Source organism: Lissotriton vulgaris, chromosome 1_1, assembly GCF_964263255.1.
Source record: "Lissotriton vulgaris chromosome 1_1, aLisVul1.2, whole genome shotgun sequence".
Taxonomy (NCBI): domain Eukaryota; kingdom Metazoa; phylum Chordata; class Amphibia; order Caudata; family Salamandridae; genus Lissotriton; species Lissotriton vulgaris.
Window position 1 is genome coordinate 158964972 of NC_141685.1, and position 24267 is coordinate 158989238.

Sequence of the window (24267 nt, forward strand, 5' to 3'; positions counted from 1 at the left end):
CCAGCAATTTGTGACATCTTCAATTGCTCTATATCTACAGGTATAATTCCACCCCCTGGAAAGAAGCAGTGGTCCGCCCTATTCTTATGAAACCTGTAGCGGACCCCGCAACCCTTAGCAATTATCGGCCTATTTCCCTTTTATCTCTCTTGGGTAAACTCCTGGAAAATATCATAAACAATCAACTTAATTCCTATTTGGAACAGAATGAAATCCTGGATCCTTCACAGTCGGGCTTTCGTCCAGGCTTTAGTACAGAAACCGCCATTCTGGAGGTTACCGACTCATTAAGACAGACTATAGACTCAGGCGGTTCCGCGATACTGATGCTTTTAGATCTCTCCCCAGCTTTTGACACTATCTCTCATACTAAGCTAGCAGAGAGACTATCTGATTGCAGTAACAAAGGCACAGCCATAAAATGGCTACAACACTTTTTGTCGGAGAGAACACAAATGGTTACCTTAGGTCCCTATTCCTCAGCCAAAATGCCCTTAGAGAAGGGAGTACCACAGGGTTCCTGTCTGAGTCCTACCCTCATTAATATATACATGGCCCCTCTGGCTCATATTGTGGAACACCTGGGCTTTGAAATCATCTCATGTGCATATGATACTCAGCTTATGTTTACTATCGGGAAATGTCCAGAGTTAGAAAAAACACGATTTGCCAATGAAGCTGATCTCAGAATGGATGACTGGGAATTACCGTCAATTCAATCCAGGGAAGACGGAGATCATGTTAATGGGAAAAGCTCCGGACATCTGGTCAGATGACTGTTCGCCAGACCAATTGGGCTCTGCTCCCTCCCCCAAACCTTCCGTAAGGAACTTAGGAATAAAAATTGACCGCTCCCTGTCCATGAAAGACCATATTGCGACCACGACCAGCACATGCTATTGCGGTCTCTGACTCCTTTGGAAAATATTTCTGTTTATACCTACCTCATAATCGTAGGACTTTAGTTCACACAATGGTAACTAGTCGTTTAGACGATGGCAATGCCCTGCTGGCAGAAGTGGGTGAGACTATCCTGGCCAAATTACGGATTGCTCAGAACACAGCCGCAAGGATGATCTTAAATCGCCCGGCAGGCTCTTCATCAACTCTGTTGCTTAGAGAACTGCACTGGCTCAATGTGAAAAAAAGATCTTTTTTCAAAATCTGCTGCCTAACCCACAACGCTCTTAACGATAAAGGCCCCTGCTACTTGCAACGTAAACTGATTAAATAGTGCCCCTGTAGGTGGCTTAGATCCAGTACACAGGGACTGTTACAAGTTTCTCGAATCTGTCTCACCCGGACAGGAGGGAGAGCCTTTTCCTATCTGGCCCTCAGATATTGGAACCAGCTCCCACAGGCTCTACGAGCCACCTCGAGTTATGGCACTTTTAGGAAACATCTGAAAGCTTTCCTATTCTAAGTAATGCCCTGGTCTGGCTCCACTCTAGCAGAAGTCCAGTCTCTAGTCAGCGCCGAGATGGCCCAGGGTAATTTGAGCGTCTAATACTTAACCTAACCTGAACCGAACAAGGGACAGCACCTGCACTTCTTTCATTCACAAGGGAGAGCACCTGCACTTCTTTGTGACAGCACCTTCACTTCGTTCATTCACAAGGGACAGCACCTGTACTTCTTTTATTCACAGGGGACTGCACCTGCACTTCTTCCATTCACAAGGGACAGCACCTACACTTCTTTGTGACAACACCTGGACTTCTGTCATTCACAGGGGCCGACACCTGCAAATCTTTCATTCACAGGGGACAGCACCTGCACTTATTTCATTCACAATAGAGATACCTGCACTTCTTTCATTCACAGGGACGGCACCTGCACTTCTTTCATTCACAAGGGAAAGCACCTACACTTCTTTCATTTACAAGGGACAGCACCTGCACTTCTGTCATTTACAGGGCAAAGCACCTGCACTTCTTTGTGACAGCACCTCTACTTCTTTCATAGCACCTGCACTTCTTTCATTCACAAGGACCAGCGCCTGCACTTCTTTCATTCACAAGAGACAGCACCTGCACTTTTTCATTCACAGGGGACAGCACCAGCAGTTCTTACATTCACAAGGGACACACCTGCACTTCTTACATTCACAAGGGAAAGCACCTGCACTTCTTTCATTCACAAGGTACAGCACCTGCACTTCTTTCATTCACAAGGGACAGCACCTGCACTTCTTTCATTCACAAGGGACAGCTTCTGCATGTCTTTCATTCCTAAGGTACAGCACCTGTACTTCTTTCATTCACAGGGGACAGCACCTGCACTTCTTTCATTCACAGGGGACAGCACCCGCACTTCTTTCATTCAAAAGGGACAGCACCTGCACTTCTTTCATTCACAAGGGACCACACCTGCACTTCTTCCATTCACAAGGGACCGCACCTGCACTACTTTCATTCCTAAGGTACAGCAACTGCACTTCTTTCATTCACAGGGGACAGCACCTGCACTTCTTTAATTCACAGGGGACAGCACCTGCACTTCTTTCATTCACAAGGGACTGCACCTGCGCTTCTTTCATTCACAGGGGACAGCACCTGCACTTCTTTCATTCACAGGGGACAGCACCTGCACTTCTTTAATTCACAGGGGACAGCACCTGCACTTCTTTCATTCACAAGGGACAGCACCTGCACTTCTTTCATTCATGGGGGACAGCACCTGCACTTCTTTCATTCACAAGGGACAGCACCTGCACTTCTTTCATTCACGGGGGACAGCACCTGCACTTCTTTCATTCACAGGGGGCAGCACCTGCGCATCTTTCATTGACAGGGGACAGCACCTGCACTTCTTTCATTCACAGGGGACAGCATCTGCACTTCTTTCATTCACAAGGGACGGCATCTGCACTTCTTTCATTCACAAGGGATAGCACCTGCACACTTCTTTCATTCACAAGGGACAGCACCTGCACTTGATTCATTCACAAGGGACAGCACCAGCACTACATTCATTCACAAGGGACAGCACCTGTACTTCTTTCATTCACAAGGGACAGAACCTGCACTTCCTTCATTCACATGGGAGACACCTGCACTTCTTTCATTCACAAGGGACACAACCTGCACTTCTTTCATTCACAAGGGACAGCACCTGCACCTCTTCCTTTCACAAGGGAGAGCACCTGCACTTCTCAGTATTGGTAGGATACCTGTAATGGGAGAGTATGGCACTTCTGAGCAGCAAGCAGGTACGCTGGAGAGTGAGTACCTGCAGTTCTGTAGTTCCCTTTAAAGCACTGCCAATAGAGGCAGGTACCTTATAGCATCAGAAACCTGGCTCTGCACTTTGAAGAATAAATGCCATGGACAGAGGTGGAGACCATTAAAAAGAAAAGACTAAATGTTGTGGAGGAAGTGACCCAACTAGGGCCACCCGGGTCACTCTCGACCTCCTCTAAACTTCAAAGAATGAAGAGTTAAATTGCAAAATTCCTCATGGATACCCCGACCATTCCCCCTGATCCTAGTAAAACCCAACTAAGATGTGACAGCCAGGCAGAATATTTTTACAACAAAATACAGAACATTATCTCTAACTTTGAACCAGTCACTGGGGCCACTGATAATGGAACTAACCCATCATATTCTACGCTTCAGACACTGGATGAATTCCCCTTACTTGATGAGGACTCACTTGACATCTTAATGCGGAAGGTCAATTTCATCTGCAACGCCCCCCCGAGTTATACCCGTTCACAAATCCACCCGGTCCACCTATCCTATTTCTATCCCCTGGCACCTCAAAGGCCCAGGCAGAATTTCTTTCACAACAGAACATCACATCCGGGTTTTCAATACGGCCCCCCTCAATGGCAAAGGCCAAATCCTGTATTCCCAGTATTTCCTACTTATGACTCTTCACTGACGCAGTACAACCATTGGAACAGGTTCAGTACACTCGATGGGGTGGACTGACAGAGAATGGCTTGCTCCCCATCGTTAAACCAAAGTAGGAACGAGCCAAGTCTTACATCACCAGGGGACAAAGCGGGAGTAATCCACGGACTACCTGACTCTATGGTCCCTGTGTACATCACAGAAGGTAGGAGTACACCACCAACCAGCACCCAGGGCACAGGGGAGGGGACACACTATGAGAACAGAATCGTTAACCCCCCCGGGCCGCAACTAAACAGGGCCGTCAAACCCGCAAAGGACAAACAACCAAGTCCACCGAAAGGCGAAGGTAGAAGGACTCCCAAGGCAATATCTTATGACAACTTATTTATAGCTACCTGGAACATCGCAGGGCTAGCGACTAAGTTCACATCTCAGGACTGGCTCAGCTACATAAGGAAATTCCACATCCTATGCCTCCAAGAGACCTGGGCTACTGAACCGCACGAATATAGCATGGAGGGCTATAAAAGCTTCTTCGTTCCTGCAAAAAAGGCTACCTCAGGGAGAGCGAGTGGGGGGCTCGCGATTTATGTCCACCTAGACATTGATGGTACCTGGTCCAACACTAAATGGGTCACACGTCATCTTCAGGTACTAAGGTTCACTTCGCCAAGCCTAACCTTCATGCTAATGAATTGGTATAACACACCGGCCGTAACGGAGAAGGGAGTAGCTATAAAAGAACTTGAAATTTGCTTGAACTTTTTATCTAAGACACCAGAGCCCATGAATTTAATTTTAATGGGAGATTTTAATTGTCATCTCTGCGAAAACCTGTTACCTGCCAATAAAGACTGGTCAAAATGTACAATTATGAAAGGCCCACACTTCACCCACTCACCGGAGGGCTGGGACCTAGAGAGACTGATGAAAAGGTACAACCTCGCCCACACCATGGATCTTGCCATCCTAAATGAGAGAGGAGAACTTACTCCAACATTCAAAGGCAGGGGCTGTCACTCTTATATTGACTTTGCATTAGTTTCGGCTCATTTAAAAAGACTCATTAGCACAAACTTCACAGAGGCCAGTAGCTTCAGCGATCACAACCCGGTGATCATCAAAATGGAAGGTTTTGTCTATTCAGCGGTAAAGGGGAAGGTTACATTGGAAAGAGTGGTAGACCAGGGCAGAAGAATTAAATGGGCCAATATTGATGGGAGCTGTTTTTATAAAAAACTCTTATGTGAAGCATCAGCAGCGATCGAAAAATGTCTCGACCCCTGCGTAACTGGAGGTGCGGTGGTGAAAGCATTTGAAGAAATCGCGCAGGTAGTAAACAACGCCCTTCGAACCAAGGGAGAGAATCATAACATGCCCACAAACCCCCGATGGTTCGATTCCAAATGCACAAAGGCGCTGAAAAACCTGAAGGACAGTCTACATGCCCAACCTAGGGACAAAATAAAGGTGGCAAGGAACAGAGCCGAATATAAAAAAGCCGTGAAGGCACGAAAACAGAGCATACAAAACCAGGCTTGGGCAGACCTAAGGGACGCCGCAGAAAGAAAGGACTCTACTGCCTTCTGGAAAGTGATCAATGCTCCATGTTTTCAGGACCAAGGAGCCCCAAAAATCCTGAATACCATCTTGCCGGAGCAATGGCAAAAACACTTCCACAGCTTATACAATCATTCAAATCATGCACCCCAAGAGGAGCTTCTCAAGGCCCATCAGCCCACTAAACCAAATTTCACCTTAAAGGAGGTCGAATTGGGAATAACCGGACTAAGCAAAAATAAGGCGCCGGGTCCGGACGGAATACCACCAGATTTATTCCTAAGCAAGCCAGAGCTATGGGCTCCGCTACTCACGAGGGTGCTAAATGAGGCAGCGGAGGTTGGCCTCCCCCAGTCCTGGTCAACGGCGACTATAGTCCCTATCTACAAAAAAGGCAATCGGGACGACCCCCAATGCTACCGACCCATCTCACTCATTGATGTGACTGCTAAAGTGCTGGGTAGAGTCATTCTATCAAGACTGCAAGATTGGGCAGAGGAGCACCAAATCCTCTCCGAGGCACAATATGGCTTCAGGAAAGGCAGATCTACCACCGACCAATGCCTAAATTTATATCTCCTGACCGCAAAATACACCATCGCAGGGAGGGGGTCAATACATATGGGGTTCATGGACCTCTCTGCGGCTTTCGACCGCGTAAACAGGAAAAAGCTGTGGGCTCTGCTAATGGACCTAGGCGTGGACCACTCCCTAGTTGAGACCCTACAAAATCTACATCGCAACACCTCAGCAAGCGTGAGATACAGTCAGGAAGGAAAAAAGACTGACCCCTTTAGTTGTAACAGTGGAGTAAGACAGGGGTGTATCCTCGCCCCATTCCTTTTCTCCATTTATATCAACGCATTGGAGCAGGACCTTCTTAAACTTAAAGTTGACTCACCCCAAATCGGTCATCGAGCAGTACCTGTACTACTTTACGCCGATGACGCGGTTTTGCTCTCAAGAACACCCCTGGGGCTACAAAAATTAATCGATGGGTTCGTCAAATTCATGGACAAACTGGACCTGGCAACAAACCTGGAAAAATCCTTTATTATGACATCAGGGAAACCAACGAAAGGATCTTTCTCTTATAACATCGGGTCACATAAAATAGACCAGGTCAAGTCCTTTACATATCTGGGGGTATTATTTGACCATGACCTATCGTTTAAACCCCTGATAGAAAAACACTCGACCAAATTGGCGGCCGCAGTAGGAGCAATTATGGGGTATGGGCAGAGACTAGGGAAATGGTCCCCGGAACAAATTTTGACCCTATATAGATCCATTTGCTGTGCAAAAGTAAATTATGGAGCAGAAGTGTGGGGCTTTTTGGGGAAAAAAATCCAGCCACTCCAGACGGAAGAGAATACATTTCTAAGAAGAATACTGAAAGTCCCACAGAGTGTTTCGGCCCATATCATACATGAAGAGCTGGGAGAACCCTTCCTGGAGGATAAAATTAAAATCAAACCCCTTCTGGCTTGGGTGAAGGTATGGACCAACCCTGAGGCGGCCCTAACTAGACAAATTATCGAGGATTGCCTCAAAAGAGACAAGGGTCATGCAATCCCCTGGTTGAAATTTGTTAAAGATTCGCTAACAGAGATTGGCTGCTCTGAATATTTCTTAGCCCCCGACTCTTTAACCCCGGAGTGCAAAACCTCGGTCAAAAAACTTCTGTTAGCACAGCTGAAACTGACAAGGGCAGAAAAAGAGAGGCTCAAACCCACCAATCTCTCTTATAATAATCTCACACCGAAGCAAGGTATGGAACCTTATCTAAGGGTCATGTACAATGCGCAGGATCGCTACTTCATAACCCGATTTAGAATCAATATGTTACATCACATCCTTGCAGTACCATCTGGATTTACCCGCACAGTGGAGGAGAAGGGTACCTGCGGCTGCGATCATAGATCTCCGCAGGATACCCTTCATTTTGTCCTACTGTGCCCCTTTTACGCGATACCAAGACGCAAGTTCCTGGTGGGTATCCTGAAAGAGCAAAGATTTAAGCAAGCGAAACTGGCGTTGAGATTTTTAATGGAAGCAGAGGACGCTTACACTTTATTCTGCACGATAAACTTCATTCGGATCGCAACAAGACTGAGGTCTACCAGAGATATTGTCCCTTAAAATTGCATTGGACATTTTAAATTCCCTAAAACTATCCCGGTCCTTCCATCAAGTACATAAAAACTGAAACATTTATATTTTTTTAGACTAAATATTTTTTAACACTGCTTTTTAACTTGTGTATGTTGTATCTGTGCTTTTATGGTGTCTTTTTAAGAACCAAATAAAGTTTACAAATTAATGCGGAAGGTCAAATCTGGGTCACCTAGTGATCCTGCCCCCCCCTACTATCTAACTAAGATCACAGACATCATTAGGCCTGTTATTCTTAATGTCCTCAATTCCTCCATCACTTCAGGTATAGTCGCTACGGCGTGGAAATGTGCCCAAGTTAGAGCACTCTTAAAAAAAACCACCCTGGACCCAGATAACATGGCCAATTATCGTCCAATATCACTCCTCCCCTGGGTCAGCAAATTGCTGGAGAAACATATTAATGCCTCCATCACTCAATACCTGGAAGATAATCTCCTGCTTCATGAGTCCCAAGCAGGTTTCCGCCCTAAACTAGGGACGGAAGCGGCTCTTCTGACAGTGACTGAGATGGCAAGGAAACAGATGGATCAAGGCGGCACTGTAGCAATTATGTTGCTTGATCTCAGTGCCGCCTTCGACACCATCAATACCAGCATTCTTCTCCACCGCCTACGCCAAAAAGGAATCTCAGGGAAGGCCATACTTTGGCTCCAATCTTTTATGAAGAATCGTTCGTTTGAAGTAGTTGAGAGCAATGCCCATTCAAAAATCTGGCCCCTTGATCAAGGCGTTCCACAGGGTTCGTCTTTGAGCCCTACCCTATTTAATGTGTATCTGCAACCCTTTGCTGAAATTGTGCAGTCGTTTGGCCTAGACATCGTAACCTACGCCGACGATACACAACTGGTCGTTTCTATGAACCAGCTCAATACTTCCCCCCCTAACCTCACCAATTGTTTAGTAGCAGTAAACCAGTGGATGACCTCTTCTCATTTAAAGCTCAATGGTGAGAAGACTGAGCTTATGATCCTGAGCAACTCTCTCACCCCTGGTCCCATGTTAGAATGGCCTCCTAGCTTGGGAAACCCGCCTCAACCTAAAACCCAAATTAAGAGTCTGGGTATGTGGCTGGACACTAAGCTAAATTTCATGCAACAAGCCACTGTCCTGTCCGCCACCTGCTTTGGCCTGATGCGGACGCTCAGGAAAGTGCTGCCACTATTACCCTTCCAAGCACGTAGAATCATGGTGCAAGCCATTATTCTATCTCGATTAGACTATGGAAACTCTCTATACTTGGGAGCTCCCACTTCCACCACAAGAAAACTCCAGGTCACCCAAAATGCGGCTGCTCGCCTCCTCTTAGGCCTGAGCCGGCGAGAATCTGCAACAGCAGCTCTTAAGGAACTGCACTGGCTGCCCATCAAGGCTAGAATTCTGTTTAAATCTATGTGCATTATGCACAAGGCCATGTGGAAGACTGCCCCATCTATGATCTGCTTTCTGGCAACCCCTTATCTTCCTCATAGACCTTTGAGATCTAGTTCAGCTTTCCTGGCCACGGTAAACAGAACCAAACGGGCCAGATGGGGCGGGCGATCCTTCTCTTGGAATGCCGCCAAGGCTTGGAACTCCCTGCCTGATTCCCTTCATGGCGAACCTAACCTGCTGAAGTTCCGGAAAAACCTAAAAACGCTCCTCTTCATCTAACTTGGCTCTCTGGCCCTCTCTTGAATCAGACAATACAGCGCTACGAGGCCTCCGGGTTGTTTGCGCTCAACAAAACCCTATTAATAATAATAATAATAAGTTAATGGCACAGTAGAGAATAGAAGCAAACTAGTTTATTCCCAAAGTACCCTGCACTGGAAATCAATCTGACCATCCTCCTATGATGGCTGACGCGGGACTGACTCTTACAGTCATAAAGTTACATTATGTATGTTTCAGAGCTCACAAAGACCTGCCTATTATGGAAAAACACTGGTAGCCGTCATAATAAAATGGGGGTACAGAACATACGTTTCGATTCCACAGCCTGGCACAAGTTACCTACTGCCCAAGGTAGTCTATATTATCCTCCCCACTAGACAGGTGGGAGAAGGCCTCTATGTAACAGAAAAGGCATGCATTAACAAGCAAGATTCAACCTTTGAGAAACAAAACTTACCAAGGACCAGTTCTGGTAAAGGTTTCAAGTAAAAGTTTGGATTATAATACAAAATGGCGTCTTCGAAAGCTAAAATGGTGGAACAGATGTCAACCTACCTAACGTAACATCTGTACTTATTAATTGCATATGCATACAGCAAGAATATATTACGAAATAGCTACTTAAATGCTAACATAATATCAGGTAAAATAGGAGTAATATGGGGGTAATACATTTCAACTCTAACAGACCCTCCTTTTAGCATTTATTAGCTAACAAGGACATCTTTATTCTTGCTATCAGGTAAAGGTCGTTACAAATATAAAAGTAGAGACAATAGATGAATACAGGCGATAACATGTCAAGTACGAATATATGTATATATGCATAGCAAACGAGTGGAAGAAAATGACACTAAACATCAGTAGTGCGAGTAACATCAGGAACAGAACCTGCAAGAGAAGTAGTTGAACCAAAAACACTCATCTATTTGCATAATAGTATCAAGCTCCTTTTGAAGCATTATAGTTGAATTAATATCATGAACTGAAATCCTTTTGGGAGAGAAATAAGTAGCACAGTATCAACAGCATAAGGGAAGACACTGAATCAAGACACAGCAACAAATTAAAAGAACAATGAAATATATCACCTTTTCAAGAATCCAACCCCAACCACCAAATAAAGACCAACTCAAATAACCGCTCTCCATTCCTCGAACATTTTGCAAAATGTCTAAAATATGCTGAGTGATATTCCTTTCCTTATTCGTGATACCGACCACACACTGCTCTCCTATTATTGCGAAAGCACCACCACTCTTAGCTAGAATAAAATTGACCGCATATCTCGTTTGCTCAGAGTATATGCACATACTGAAAGCACAGTCATGGGCACACGTAATAAGGTTATAACAATGGTTAAAATGTCTCATATTGTACGAATATCTGTGGTCGACACCAGTATAATATGCAAATGTATTTAATAATACAACAAAGAAAAACAACCAGCCAACAGGTGTTTAGTCACATAAGGGAAGTAACCCGTGACTTCTTCAGGGCTGGGGAAGATACCAAACATATAGTAAAATAATAGATATCATAGAATTAGTTGTTGCAAAAACCAAGATAAACATAACAAAGGGGAAATATATATCGAGACCACCAATAGCACGTGGAAACCCTAGGAAGAAAAGTGGACAGACAAATGTAAATGTGACTTAGTATGGAGACAGGCCCCGTGGCGTAAAAATTGTGACTGCACAAGGGAGAGAGCAAAACAACCATTGTGGAATGATAATGAGAAACAATACTAACAAGTGGTGAATATTGGTGTTGGGGTGACATCAAAAGGTGGGAACATGAAATGCAATGTAAATAAATATACTTGAGCAAAATTACATGTTAATTCTTAACACAAACACACTAAGTGCAAAATTCTATATGTAGTACAATAGAGAAAATGAGAGGAGACTCTTGAACAATACACATAATCAATGGCAAGCTGAGTAGGGGAAGAGATGCAATGGGAACCACAATTTATAGGGAAGAGACAAGTCATGCACAATAGCTCTAAAAGGGAATTGAAGCAAATGAGCCCAGAAGGGGAAGACTGCCATAGATGCAACTGACAGAAGTCCAGCCTTGTAAAATGATAGTCGCGAACATATGTGTCCCTACACCATACGTGTGAGAGTACTAACGATGAAGGGAGGAGTTAGTCAATACCTGTGTGGCAGTGCAGACACTCATACACTCTCATTCATAGTTACAAGAAGAAGAGTTTCAACCCTATGATGGGTCCCACAAATGCCTAAAGAGCAAACAGTTCACTACTGGAAGGTCTTAAACATCAGTTGTTTGTGATGTCACGGCCTCTCAGGGGCCGTTCCTCATGGGTGATGTGTTGGTCTACGCACGTTTCAGTGGACACACCACCATTTCAGGACCAATACTTGTTATAAAATGAATCTCAAACAACAAACCAAAATGGGTTAATCTGTAGCTACCAAGCCAGTGGAGAAATAATTTCAAGTACAACAATTTGAACAGCCTTCGTGCAGCCTTTAGCAATGCCTCCAAATATTGGAACAGGGTACTGTCTGTGCAGGGAAGCAAATTATTATCCTATGATAGGCCTTTTTGTGTCATTTCTTTTGCACAAATAGGAGTAGACTCAGATGGCTGTATATGTTGCGCATCCTCTCGCCAAGGTTCTATCCGTGAAAAACGTTACCAGCTCCACTGTGTTTATTACCACGGGCAGACGTCGGCAAAACTCCTACTAATGGGCTCTGTTCTGGTCCGGCATGCCGGTTTAAGCATGCCAGACCGGAACAGAGCCCATTAGTCCCTTCTATTTTTTGTGTGAGTGATGCAAGAGAGGAATAGAGATCTAGACAAAATTAGCCTTTCTATTGCTTAATACACCGCAAATGTGAAATACTTTGGGGCTTAGGGGCTGGATAAAGAACGTCAGGAAACAAACACAAATTTAAAGCACATTTTATTTATTCACTAAATACTGTTTAAAAATGTAATTTCCAAGTTCCATATATCGGTTTAAAAATATTTACACTTTCAGTCATTTCCGAGTTTAGTTACAAACTGATAGTGGGAAAAACACATGATGTTGATTCCCTTGTTGTTTGCTGCTGCTTCCTCGCTGGGCTCGCTGTGGTTTGGAAGCTCTCTTTGCCTCACCAGGATCCAGGAAACTGCTTGCGGTACCCGCTGCGCGGGTCCCGCTTCGCCTGAGGTCATCTTCTAACTGTGCCCTGTGACTCTGTGTGCCGGGACCTGCAGGGCTGCGAGCGTGTTGTGGGCGCAGGACTACAAGTCCCAGGAGCGCCCACAACTCCCAATCCTTACCAGCTGGGCCGCTCTCCCTGCAGGCTCCTCCTCTTCCACCTCAGAGAGTACATTAACAACTGACGAGTCCCGCTGCGCGGGAGCGTCCCGGGAGAAGCCCGGGACAAGGGCAGGACGTCTGTGGCCGTCAGGGGCTGAAGGAGGCCGGGCTGGGCCACCCCATTGACGAGTAGGACCTAAGACTTATTTCTTGTTATTTCAGGGACCTTACTGACCCACTTATTCCTGCGCTCAATTGTGTTTAAATATCTGTTATTAGCATCTAATAATGTCTCACACGTTAAACACCTCTAGTTTACCACCCTCCCATCCAGAGGGTGGCTCGACCATTTTAGGTCCTCTAGATAAATTCTTTTTTAATCGTACTAACCAAGACATTGACAAAGAGATCTCATTGGCAGAAAAACGAGCGGAACGTAGGCTGTCTATTGAGCTCCTTAAAAGTTCAACGGATAAACGTCTGCCGCAAGCCTATCCGGCATTAGTTACTCCTCTGTCTTCTATAACCTTGCCTGGGGTGATTGAAACACTCAATGTCTCTCCTCTAACCTTGGTGATTGAGGGTGGGTCACCACAAGCATCGGACATTGCTACTTTGTCCACATCTCCACCTATAAACCCAATTGTTTGCCCACTCACAGTTATAACTGCAGATAAAACTAGTATGCCTAACCCGAAACCATACGTAAAAAGAAAAAGGAGCACCGCCCCGAGGAAATGTCATTCCTCAAAACCTCCCAATAAGGTTAGAATAGTGACAAAAAATTCCTTACCTGCCCAAAAAGCACATAGTAGGGTTAGTGAAAGTGGTGACCTATTAAATGAGGGGGACAATGTAGTCTTAGAGAGCTGTAATCTCTTATCTAGTGACTCTCAGGAGAAGGGGTTGGCTGTGAACGTTCCTCTTATAGATTCATTGCTACCCGAGTTGGAAAAACTGTTAAGGTCGCTTTTGACACCTATAGAGGTCAAAGTTAATAAGCTAATTGATCGGATAGATCATTTTGAGCAGGCTACCCTAGATAATTTTTTCCATACCAAGTCACTAATTAAATTGCAGACCAAGTTAACTGAGTCTAGCAGGGATCAGGAAACCTCGGAAAAGTCCCAAAATCTGCCTGTTGCAGCATTACATTCCCCTGCAGGCTGCACTACAAGCGGGTCCCAGGAAAAGGGACCAAGTCAACCGCTTATTCCATCAGTACAGGCCTGCTCGAGCACCAGTGCAGGGGAAAAAGTATCTAAGGTTTCCGACCCTACGTCAAAGGGCAAGAATAAAAAATGTCCCCAAAATAGCAACACTGTGGCAAACAACCACCACCCAACGCCAATTATTCCCAATCCCCCCTTAAACACTGGAGTGGAGGGTTCTAATGGCCCCAGGTTACCCAATGTTGTATCCACAAACTTACAACAAAAATCGAATATATCCCCAAACCCAGTCCTAGTGCCCCAGTTAATAGACAACCACCCACCCACTCGGAGAAACCACCACGAAAGATTCCTCCTGTGAATCTTACCCCGGATTCCCACCCTTTCGTCGCGGTTCTTACTAATGTTCCACCACTCTTAGTCGGACAAAGAGAAACCTTCCAGATGCTTAAAAACAAAGTAATGCACTGGTTAAAGGAAAACAGACCATTACCGGGGGGATTGGATGGGTTGATAATAGGGGCAAGAAGGATTGACTGGATTGGTAACACCCATAAAAACCTGGGGGGAGACTGCATTATCATCAACTTTCAAGACCCCAGGGTGGCAGGCTGGATAACAAGACAGGGTTGGGGTACAAGTAGTGGGGGAATTGATATTGTGGATCTTACTTTTTTCTACCCAAGGCAAATATGTGACACAATAGGAGGTCCCATGAACCTAAACAGTTTCAATAATACCCCGTTGGTGAGGGTTGCTCCCCCATCCTCTACCCTACAGCATTGGCAAACGCAATACAATGGCTTAAATTATAACAACTTGGAAGGTATTCAATGTTTGAATTGGGGATATTGACCAAAGTCTGACTATTGGACAAGGAGAGGCCTTTCATATCGGAAGCCACGGTGTAACTCTGTAACCCCTGCATTGAGTACTGATGCTGTGTTGAGGGAAACTAAAGATGATGAAAATGCTGCATCTGAGGGGGAAACTGTCGGGGAGTTAATGCAAAATATGGGTGGTGATGTGCTATTGGAACAAAATACTGTGGGTATTGACCAAAATTTGGGAGAACAGGTTGGAAGTCAATTGAATCCCCCTAGATTGCTCATTGTAAACACAATATGTAGCGATAGACCTGCTCTAGGAAGTTTTGTATCTTGGAATATTGCAGGGTTGGGGAGCAAGCTGACGTTACAATCATGGATTGACTTCATCAATGGGTTCGAACTGTGTTTTTTACAAGAGACATGGGCTTGCGATCCCATTTTTCTCCCAGGTTATCTAAATTTTTCGATTCCGGCAAGTAGAGGTGCTAGGGGTAGACCCAAGGGAGGCCTCACTGTTTGGATTAGGCAGAGCCTTGAAATTACTGTGAAAATGTGGGACTTGGGTTGTAGAGACATTCAAATGCTGAGAATTTCTTCTGTAAAATGGGGTGTGATAGATCTATACAATGTCTATGCCAGAGGCTCCAATATTGGGAGTTCCTCCACTCTAGAGGCTTTATCTAATTTTCTGCAATCAAAGTCCCTTGGGAATAGAATAGTAATAGCTTGGGATCTAAATAGGACCTTTGAACCTCTAGACAGTACTGAAAACCCATTGGGGCAGGAAGAAGACAATCTATGGGGTGTTCCCCATCTGAATCTGGCCCCTGTTAAACGTTGGACGAAGGATATTCTTCTCTTAAATGCTATGTGTTTAGAACATGGGATGAGAGCCCTTAATGGCAGAACAAAGGGTGATAAAGAAGGTGTGTGTACATATGATAATGGTCAAAACAGAAGTAGGATAGACTACGTTATTTGTAGTCTTAATCTATGGCAGGGGGTTTGTGACATGGAAGTCAAGGGCAGGATAGAAAGTGACCACAACCCCCTTTGCGTGACCCACACTTGGTGGAAGCCCACACAGTCAAATTTAATGTAAGTGAGGGGTTGCTCCCAGACATGGCAAATAGTATGCGTAGATTAAAATGGCCTTCTGTGTTGGCGAATGTAGCATCCATGGATTTTATTGGGTCTGAAGTGGATAAAGCAATTGTTTCCATGGAATTAGCTAGCCCCACACGCCCAGGATCAGGGGCAATTACTGAAATACACAACAACCTTTTCTCCCTCTTAAAACCCCATTTTATGAGAGCATGCAAGGGAAACCGTATAATATCCACCAAACCAGCTGGGTGGTTTAACTAACAGTGTAGGGTAGCCAGATTAACACTGGGTAATGCTATTAGAAGCAGGGATAGGGCAGCAATTATAGCAGCTAGAAAGCAATATAATACTAGCATCTCCTTGGCCAAAAAAGCATGGGATGAGAAGTATTGGGAGGAATTAAAGGAGGCCTCCGGAGCAAAGGATTCCAGGCTCTTCTGGAAGTTAGTGAAGTGGGGCAGAGGTGGTACCCCAAAAAAAACGGACAACAACGTCGCAGAATCCGCCTGGGTGAACTATTTTAGGCCCCAATATGCTGAGACAAAAGATTGGGTTGGTGGGGATGCAATTTCAGTTGTATTTCCCAAGGATAACTTGTTTACTGCCAAGGAAGTCGACCTTGTAATCAGTTCTGTACAAGGGGGCAGGGCCCCCGGATTAGACGGGGTACCTTCGGATGTTTTCAAAAACGATAAAACTAGGTGGGTCCGGTATGTGTTCTTATTAGGGAATGCAATCGCTAAGGGTGCGCTAGTCCCAGAACAGTGGAAAGGAGCTATTATTATACCTGTACATAAAAAAGGAGATCGATCCCTCCCAGCCAATTATAGGCCCATAAGTTTGATTGCCACTATCCAAAAAGTAATTGGAAAGATGGTGGTAAACAAGCTTATGGATTGGGTGGATGAAAACGATTCCCTTTCCCCCTTTCAGGCAGGTTTCCGGAGGGCCACTAGTACCATCGACCAGGTGTTCCGCTTTACCATGCTGCGGTGGGGGACGGTACTTCTTGGCGGGGGCAGCCTGTATGTCGCTTTTGTCGACTTGCAGGCTGCCTTCGACCTAGTCCCAAGGGGCAAGCTCTGGGCAGTTTTAAGCAAGATAGGCATCCCAGCGGAATTGCTTACTTTAATTATGAGGCTACACGAAAGCAATTTTGCCAAAGTACAGTGGGGAACAAATGGCCAATCCTCCATCGACTTTCCGGTGGAGCGAGGGGTTCGCCAAGGTTGTGCAATGGCACCCTTGCTCTTTACATTATATATCAATGGGATAGTTGATAGGATGTTAGACGCTAGTGTGGATGCACCTTCGTTAGCGGGCATCAGGGTTCCCATCCTGATGTTCGCTGACGACACGTTAATAATGTCCAAGACCCCTGCAGGGTTACAGCGAGCCCTGAACATCTTTGATGACTTTTGCCAGGAGCATGGCCTGGAAGTAAACATAGGCAAGACTAAGTTGATGGCCTTCTCCCGAGGATGTAAACCTCGCCCTAGGATACACATGAATAATATTGGGCTTGAGGTGGTAAGGAGTTCACTTACCTGGGGGTACAAATTGCAAATAATTATGGTTGGTCGCACCACATAGAAAAGGCGGTTTTGAAACACCAGCAAATATCGGGGGCCTTGCGTGTGGAGCACAAAAGATCTAAAACAAAACCCATAAAACCTGTCCTCGCTGTATATGATGCTAAGGCAATAGGCTCTGCCTTATATGGGGCGGAACTGGGGGTTTTGACAAATTCACTTCCCTACAGATAGCAGAGAATAGGTTCCTTAGGGGGATTACGGGACTGCCCCAGAGTACCCCATTAATCCCTCTTAGTCTTGACTTGGGGAGAAGATCGGTTAGTGACCGAGCCAGATTGCGTCCCATTCTATACTGGAGAAGACTCTGGTCCACCCCTGAAATTAGGCATTACGCGGAAGGTTTTCTGGCAATAACCAAATTGATACCTTCCATAAAATATATTGGTTGAAAAACCTAAGGGTAATGCTAGGTGAACTAGGTCTTTCCAATCTCTGGGACAATCCAGGGGGGGTAGTATTCCCAAGTAAAGATACACTTAAAATGTTGTACTGGGAGTGGATAGACGGCAGGCTTTGGAGGGGGGTTAAATCGGACTCAATGGGTGGTCGTTTTTTGGAAAGTAAAATGTGTCCTGTAATAGAACAATATTGGGACAGTATAACTGTACCTATGGACAGGAAGTTATTCTTTCAATTAAGATCTGGCTCCCTCCCGTTGAGATATCTAACAGGCAGATGGAAGGGTTTGAATTCTATGTGCTGCCCAGCGTGCGACGCTACTAACGAAAGTGTAGGACACTTCTTATTTGCTTGTAATGCCTATGCCTCCCCAAGAAGGGTATGGTTAACCCCTGTCTGCAAGAATCTTGGGACATCTAGTGCGGTTGAGGCTCAGAGAATCATTTGTACTACTTCTGAGGAGCCTATTGTCATGGGAACAGCTAAGTATTTGGGCTGGGCTTGGTCCATTAGGCGGAGAGCTCTTTCTCTTAATGCTTCTTGATCAATGTTTTTAGCCTGTATGCACTTTTCCTTTTACAACGATTAAGCTGCGCAACTGTTTTAATATGTACTGGAAGAAATGTTTTTATTAAGTGTTATGTTTTTATATGCATGTTGTGCTTTTATGAGTATATAACTCGAATAAAGCTTTTCTACTACTACTACTACATGATGTATAAAAACTGATACCAAAATCTTTTTACATTATTTTATGTTTCTTGTTTTTAAATCAGGCCGTCGACTTTTCATGTGAAAATTACTATAAGGGCCTGACATCACTTCTTGTGACGCACTACATGTGACGTCATTGTGATTTGCATATGATAATGGGCTCCTTCACTATTTTCCTTCCTTGTGCCCTGTTTATTGGCATGACATGGGTCTATAGCTATTACAAATAAATATACAAATTCACAGGTATTCTTCCCATTTTTTCTGGTGATGTCACACATTGGCATGTATTCGGCTGCTTCTTCTATTTTTAGGTGAATAAGGATCACTTGCTGTTCCCCCCCTTCCATTTCTCTCTTTTTCTCACCCTTTCTTTGTTTCTCTCGCTCTCTTTATCTCTCCCCCTCTCTATCTCCCACACACTCCTGTTAGCATTAGCTTCATGTATCTCACTGCCACTTCTGGCATTCATACAACAAATCCTTCAGAACATTTGAGACCAAGGGACAATCAGTGTGGAAGACGAGTTGCTGGGAGTGCAACTGATTGTCCTGGCACATATATGCTTTTGATGTGAGATTTCACTATTTCACCAAATTATTCAGAGTCTGCTGCTTACAGTGGTTCAATTCTGGTAAAAAGTAGAGTTTGGCAAGGCACCTAATGAATAGAGAGAGCCAAGCTTGAGAGGAGCCACGCGTCACACTGTGTTATAAGGCTTGAGGCACAAGCTGATCCATCAACCGATAACAGTGTGTAAAAGGTGCAGCAAACATTACTTAAAAACAAGGTATATGCTCTTTTATATCTAAAAATAGGTTATTTCTTGAACACCGTTGCTTCGTTTTAGTTCATTATATATACTGCAGTGGCATTTGTTAATAGTAACACATACATTTAACCAATGAAGCTTCCATCTCCAGAGCCCTGACAACATGTCCACTCTGGGTGTGTTGGGTTTACAGGTTTTAATCCGACAAGTTAGCTGAAAGTACCGCTGTTAGTCCCAGTATTGTTCAGTTTTGCTTTTACAGGTAGTGTGGTCAGGTGCAATTGAATGTTTTTCTTTGTATCTCTTCTTCACCAAATAAAAATCAAGAATGTTTCTTTTCTTTTAGTCCACAATGTGCTCGTCTCCCATTGTGTATCCGGATACATCATGGTGCTTTGCTATGTGTACAGTAGTGAACAATCACTGAACACAAACACTTTTGCAATTCTGCAAATACGGTTATCTGCTTTTCTTCTTTACTGCTAGTCCATTCTTCTATAATCTGGTATTTCAATGTCCCACATAATTTGAATGTAATCTGTTTCCGTAATTCATTCCTCTCATAATAACTGCACTGTTCAGCTCTTGTCTATGTCCTCCGATGGGTCAATATTACTTTTGATGTTCTTAAAATCTTTTCGGAGTCTCTGCATCTCTAGGATTATTTCCATTGAGTTAAATGAAGCAGTGTATTCACAGAGGGTTATGTGGGATCGAACATTGATAAAAGCCCTTTTCACTTTCAGTGCCCTTCTATATTTTCCCCCGTGTGTGTTCGCTGATGGCTTTGTAGCTCTGATAATCGACTAAAACTCTTCTCACATTCATAGAACTTGAATTATTTTCCCCTGTGTGAGTTTGTTGATGATACCTTAATGCTGACGAGAAGTGAAAATTACTGTCACATTCACTACAATTATAGGGTTTTTCCCCAGTGTGCATTCGCTGATGTGTTTGGAGGTTTGATAAGTGACTAAAACACTTTGCACATTCACTGCACTTGAATGGCTATTCTCCTGTGTGAGTTCGCTGATGATACCTTAATGCTGAAGAGAAGCAATAACTCCTGTCACATTCATTACAATGATAGGGTTTTTCACCCGTGTGTGTTCGCTGATGACTTTTTAGGTCTGATAACCGACTAAAGCACTTTGCACATTCACTGCACTTGAATGGTTTTTCCCCCGTGTGTGTTCGTTGATGACTTTGAAGGTGTGATAATCGACTAAAGCTCTTCACACATTCACTGCACTTGAATGGTTTTTCCCCCGTGTGTGTTCTCTGATGACTTTGGAGGTCTGATAAGCGACTAAAGCTCTTGACACATTCACTGCACTTGAATGGCTTTTCCCCGGTGTGAGTTTGCTGATGTGTTTGAAGGCTTGATAACTGACTAAAGCACTTTGCACATTCACTGCACTTGAATGGTTTTTCCCCCGTGTGTGTTCTCTGATGACTTTGAAGGCTTGATAACTCACTAAAGCACTTTGCACATTCACTGCACTTGAATGATTTTGCCCCTGTGTGTGTTCGCTGATGTCTTTGAAGGCTTGATAACTCACTAAAGCACTTTGCACATTCACTGCACTTGAATGGTTTTCCCCCTGTGTGTGTTCGCTGATGTCTTTGAAGGCTTAATAACGCACTAAAGCACTTTGCACATTCACTGCACTTGAATGGTTTTTCCCCTGTGTGTGTTCGCTGATGACTTTGAAGGCTTGATAACTGACTAAAGCTCTTTGCACATTCACTGCACTTGAATGGTTTTTCCCCCGTGTGTGTTCTCTGATGACTTTGAAGGCTTGATAACTGACTAAAGCTCTTGACACATTCACTGCACTTGAATGGCTTTTCCCCGGTGTGAGTTTGCTGATGTCTTTGAAGGTGTGATAAGCGACTAAAGCACTTTGCACATTCACTGCACTTGAATGGTTTTTCCCCTATGTGTGTTCGCTGATGTCTTTGACGGTGTGATATCCGACTAAAGCACTTTGCACATTCACTGCACTTGAATGGTTTTTCCCCTGTGTGTGTTCGCTGATGACATTGAAGGCTTGATAACTGACTAAAGCTCTTTGCACATTCACTGCACTTGAATGGTTTTTCCCCCGTGTGTGTTCTCTGATGACTTTGGAGGTCTGATAAGCGACTAAAGCTCTTGACACATTCACTGCACTTGAATGGCTTTTCCCCGGTGTGAGTTTGCTGATGTCTTTGAAGGCTTGATAACTCACTAAAGCACTTTGCACATTCACTGCACTTGAATGGTTTTTCCCCTGTGTGTGTTCGCTGATGTGTTTGGAGGTTTGATAACTGACTAAAGCTCTTGACACATTCACTGCACTTGAATGGTTTTTGTCCTGTGTATGTTTGCTGATGAAGCTTGAGTGGTGATGACAAACTAAAGCTCTCGCTGCATGTATATGATTCTTCTTTCTTGGTTAGTGTCTGGGGGTCGGGTATATATTTGTCTACATCCCATGATTGTATGTCCTGATGGGCCGACATGACTGATAAAGCACTTGTGTTTTTCTCACACACTTTATATGTATGCGGTATTTTACACGTTTGATTTCTGTTGTAACAATAAATGCAATAGCCACCAAACATTTGCCACACTCCTATTACGTAGAAGGTGTCTTTGTAGGTGATTATGCCTTTAGATTGGATTATGGCTATGCATGCTTGAGGGTAAAGATGTATCTTCCTTCTGAACGGTGCAAATAGGGACAGTCTGCTGTATTTTAGATAGAAGAACTCCTCTTTCCTTTACTAGTCAGTTGTCTGGCTCCGCTCTGTTGTGCTCTTCTCTGGTTACTGTGGTTTGTCCAGAAAGAGTTTACAATTCACCTAGAGCACGGAATGATGGCTTGTCATCATATTAGAAAACAGAGCACTGCGGTAATCTCACCATACAGATCCCATGATCAAAGTTGGTACTGGACACTTGTTTATATAGGAGTTGGTTTGTTATTGTTGTTGCCTTAATTTTCCTAAGGTCATTTCTTCGTCTTGCGGCGTGGAGGTGCACAGCTCAGCCTCTTGCAATCACTGAACTGCCCTTGATGCTTCATCCGGGATCTGTCAGTTTGTGTGCAGGTTCCTCTGCCGCCGACTGCGCTGATGTTTTCCTGAATATTGTATCTCTTTATTTCTGCTATTATTGAAGATTTACAGCATTAGCTTCTTTATTGATGGTCATTTCATACAGTCAAGGCTTGTTTTCTGTTGGATTTAAAGATATTGAAAATTACTAAATTGAAACATATTGGAATTATAATTCACAATGTTAACTGTTTGTAAAAGACATTTCGGGGGAGATTTACCAAATATCCACGCAATGCAGTGCAGCCCTCCCCCTCCCCCCAAGAGGCTGCGATGCTCGACAGGGAGGGAGCAGGAAAGCACCATATTTTCAAAGATATGGCTCTCTCCTTCCCTCTCCCTTGCGCCAGCACTGATTACAGCGGCCCTGCGCCATGAACACACCTTAGCACAAGAGCGCTAGGGTGCGTGTGTGTGAGCCCAGCATAGGTTTTTGTACAGGACGGATACCCTTCCTGTACAAAATAGTAGACACGAGGGAATGCTTTTCCCACTTTGTATGCGTGTTGCACAGTGCAGCGCGCATGCAAAGTCAGAAAAGGAAGGATAAATCAAAGCATTTCTCCTTCCTTTGCGCCTAGTTTAAAAGGGTGCAGTTTTTTCACGCTAAACCCAATCTACTGTATTTGGTAAATTGGTTTTAGTGTGAGAATCCTTGGGTGGTTGCACGGGAACGCCCATGCACCCACCTTGACAGGCCCCAAAGGTGTGAAGTAATGCGAAGCAGTGATATGCGTTGCTTCACATTACTTTTACGTTATTTCCAGTGCTAAACAAGAGTAGGGCTGGAAAGTAAATTAGGAAAAAAAGATTTTGCGCTGTTTTGTGTCACCTTTGTGACGAAAATACGGCGCAAAATATTAGTAAATCCCCCCCTTCTTCTTTACCGCCTTTAAAACTTAGCAAGGAATTGTTCATCATACACAGATATTTAACTAAAAGTTCTGTTGATCAGGTGACATCTTATTAATGTCTGAAGAGGAGGTGATTTACCAGCGTTTACAGGCTAACTTAGCAAATTAAGGGTGCTCACGGAGCACCCAAGTGCTTAGCGGTATAGCTTAAGATAGACGCATATGGTCAGGATTTCAATTAAACAACAATAGAGTTTAGAAAAAGAGATGGATCAGGCGGGGCTGCAAAATTTCCAGTAACTTTTTCACAAGGTATACAACAAAAGTAACTCCATTTACACACTTCTTCTCATTCTTTTCATATTCACTTAAGATCATCTAAAATACCAACTCCTGTCTTTACCCGCTGTTCATAAGCCACCTTTGACACTTTCAACAGCTCCCTTGGTTCAAGCTTTTCTGGTTTCTTCTAACTTGGAAGATTGGAACATTATTGTCAGTTGAGGGGGGTTTCCTATCGCCATACCATCTGTCCATCTCCCTGAAACTAGTGCCGCTTACAGCGCACGGTTCTGGTCCTGAAAGACAACTTTAAAAAGCAAGTCTTTAGTTCTTCCTAAAGCAGATAAAGTTCTGTAACATGCAGCTCCTTCCGGGGCTTTTGTGGCAAACAGAACAAGGGTTTCACTGTAAGGCCCGTCCTTTACATTATAAGCGCAGATAAGGCAAACAAACGTTGATTCATATCATTTAATATTCAACGAGATCAGTCATTTAGTACTTATAGAGAATCCATCACAACCAATAATTTACCTGACATATCCCCGCAGCAGATGTGTGCATATTACTCTTTTTTCCACCTTTTCCACCATTACATGGCATTTGGCATGATGGTGTCCGTTTGGGGCCCAGGATGCCACTTTGTGACTGGATGGGCATTTGGTAGAGCGGGAGGAGGTGTCAGTTATCCACAGGTGATGCGGCATTTCTACCTTTCCATATTTCTCATCTTCAAGTTTATCTAATTTCCTGTCCTTCGGCCCCCCTTCTGCCCTCTGGCTGCTCACTCTCTGGGGTTTATCAGAAGTCAGATAAATGCCTGATAGTCACAAGGCTGTGTTTCTCACTTTTTCTACAACACTTATGCAGATAAATGGCCTAGTTTAGAGTTTGTCT

At 44.2% G+C, this 24267-nt stretch overlaps 1 pseudogene; it reads right to left on the reverse strand.

The window, feature by feature from the left end:
* Positions 1-21645, reverse strand: part of LOC147737946 (uncharacterized) — a 62652-nt pseudogene extending 41007 nt beyond the window's left edge.
* Positions 21646-24267: the final 2622 nt, after the last annotated feature.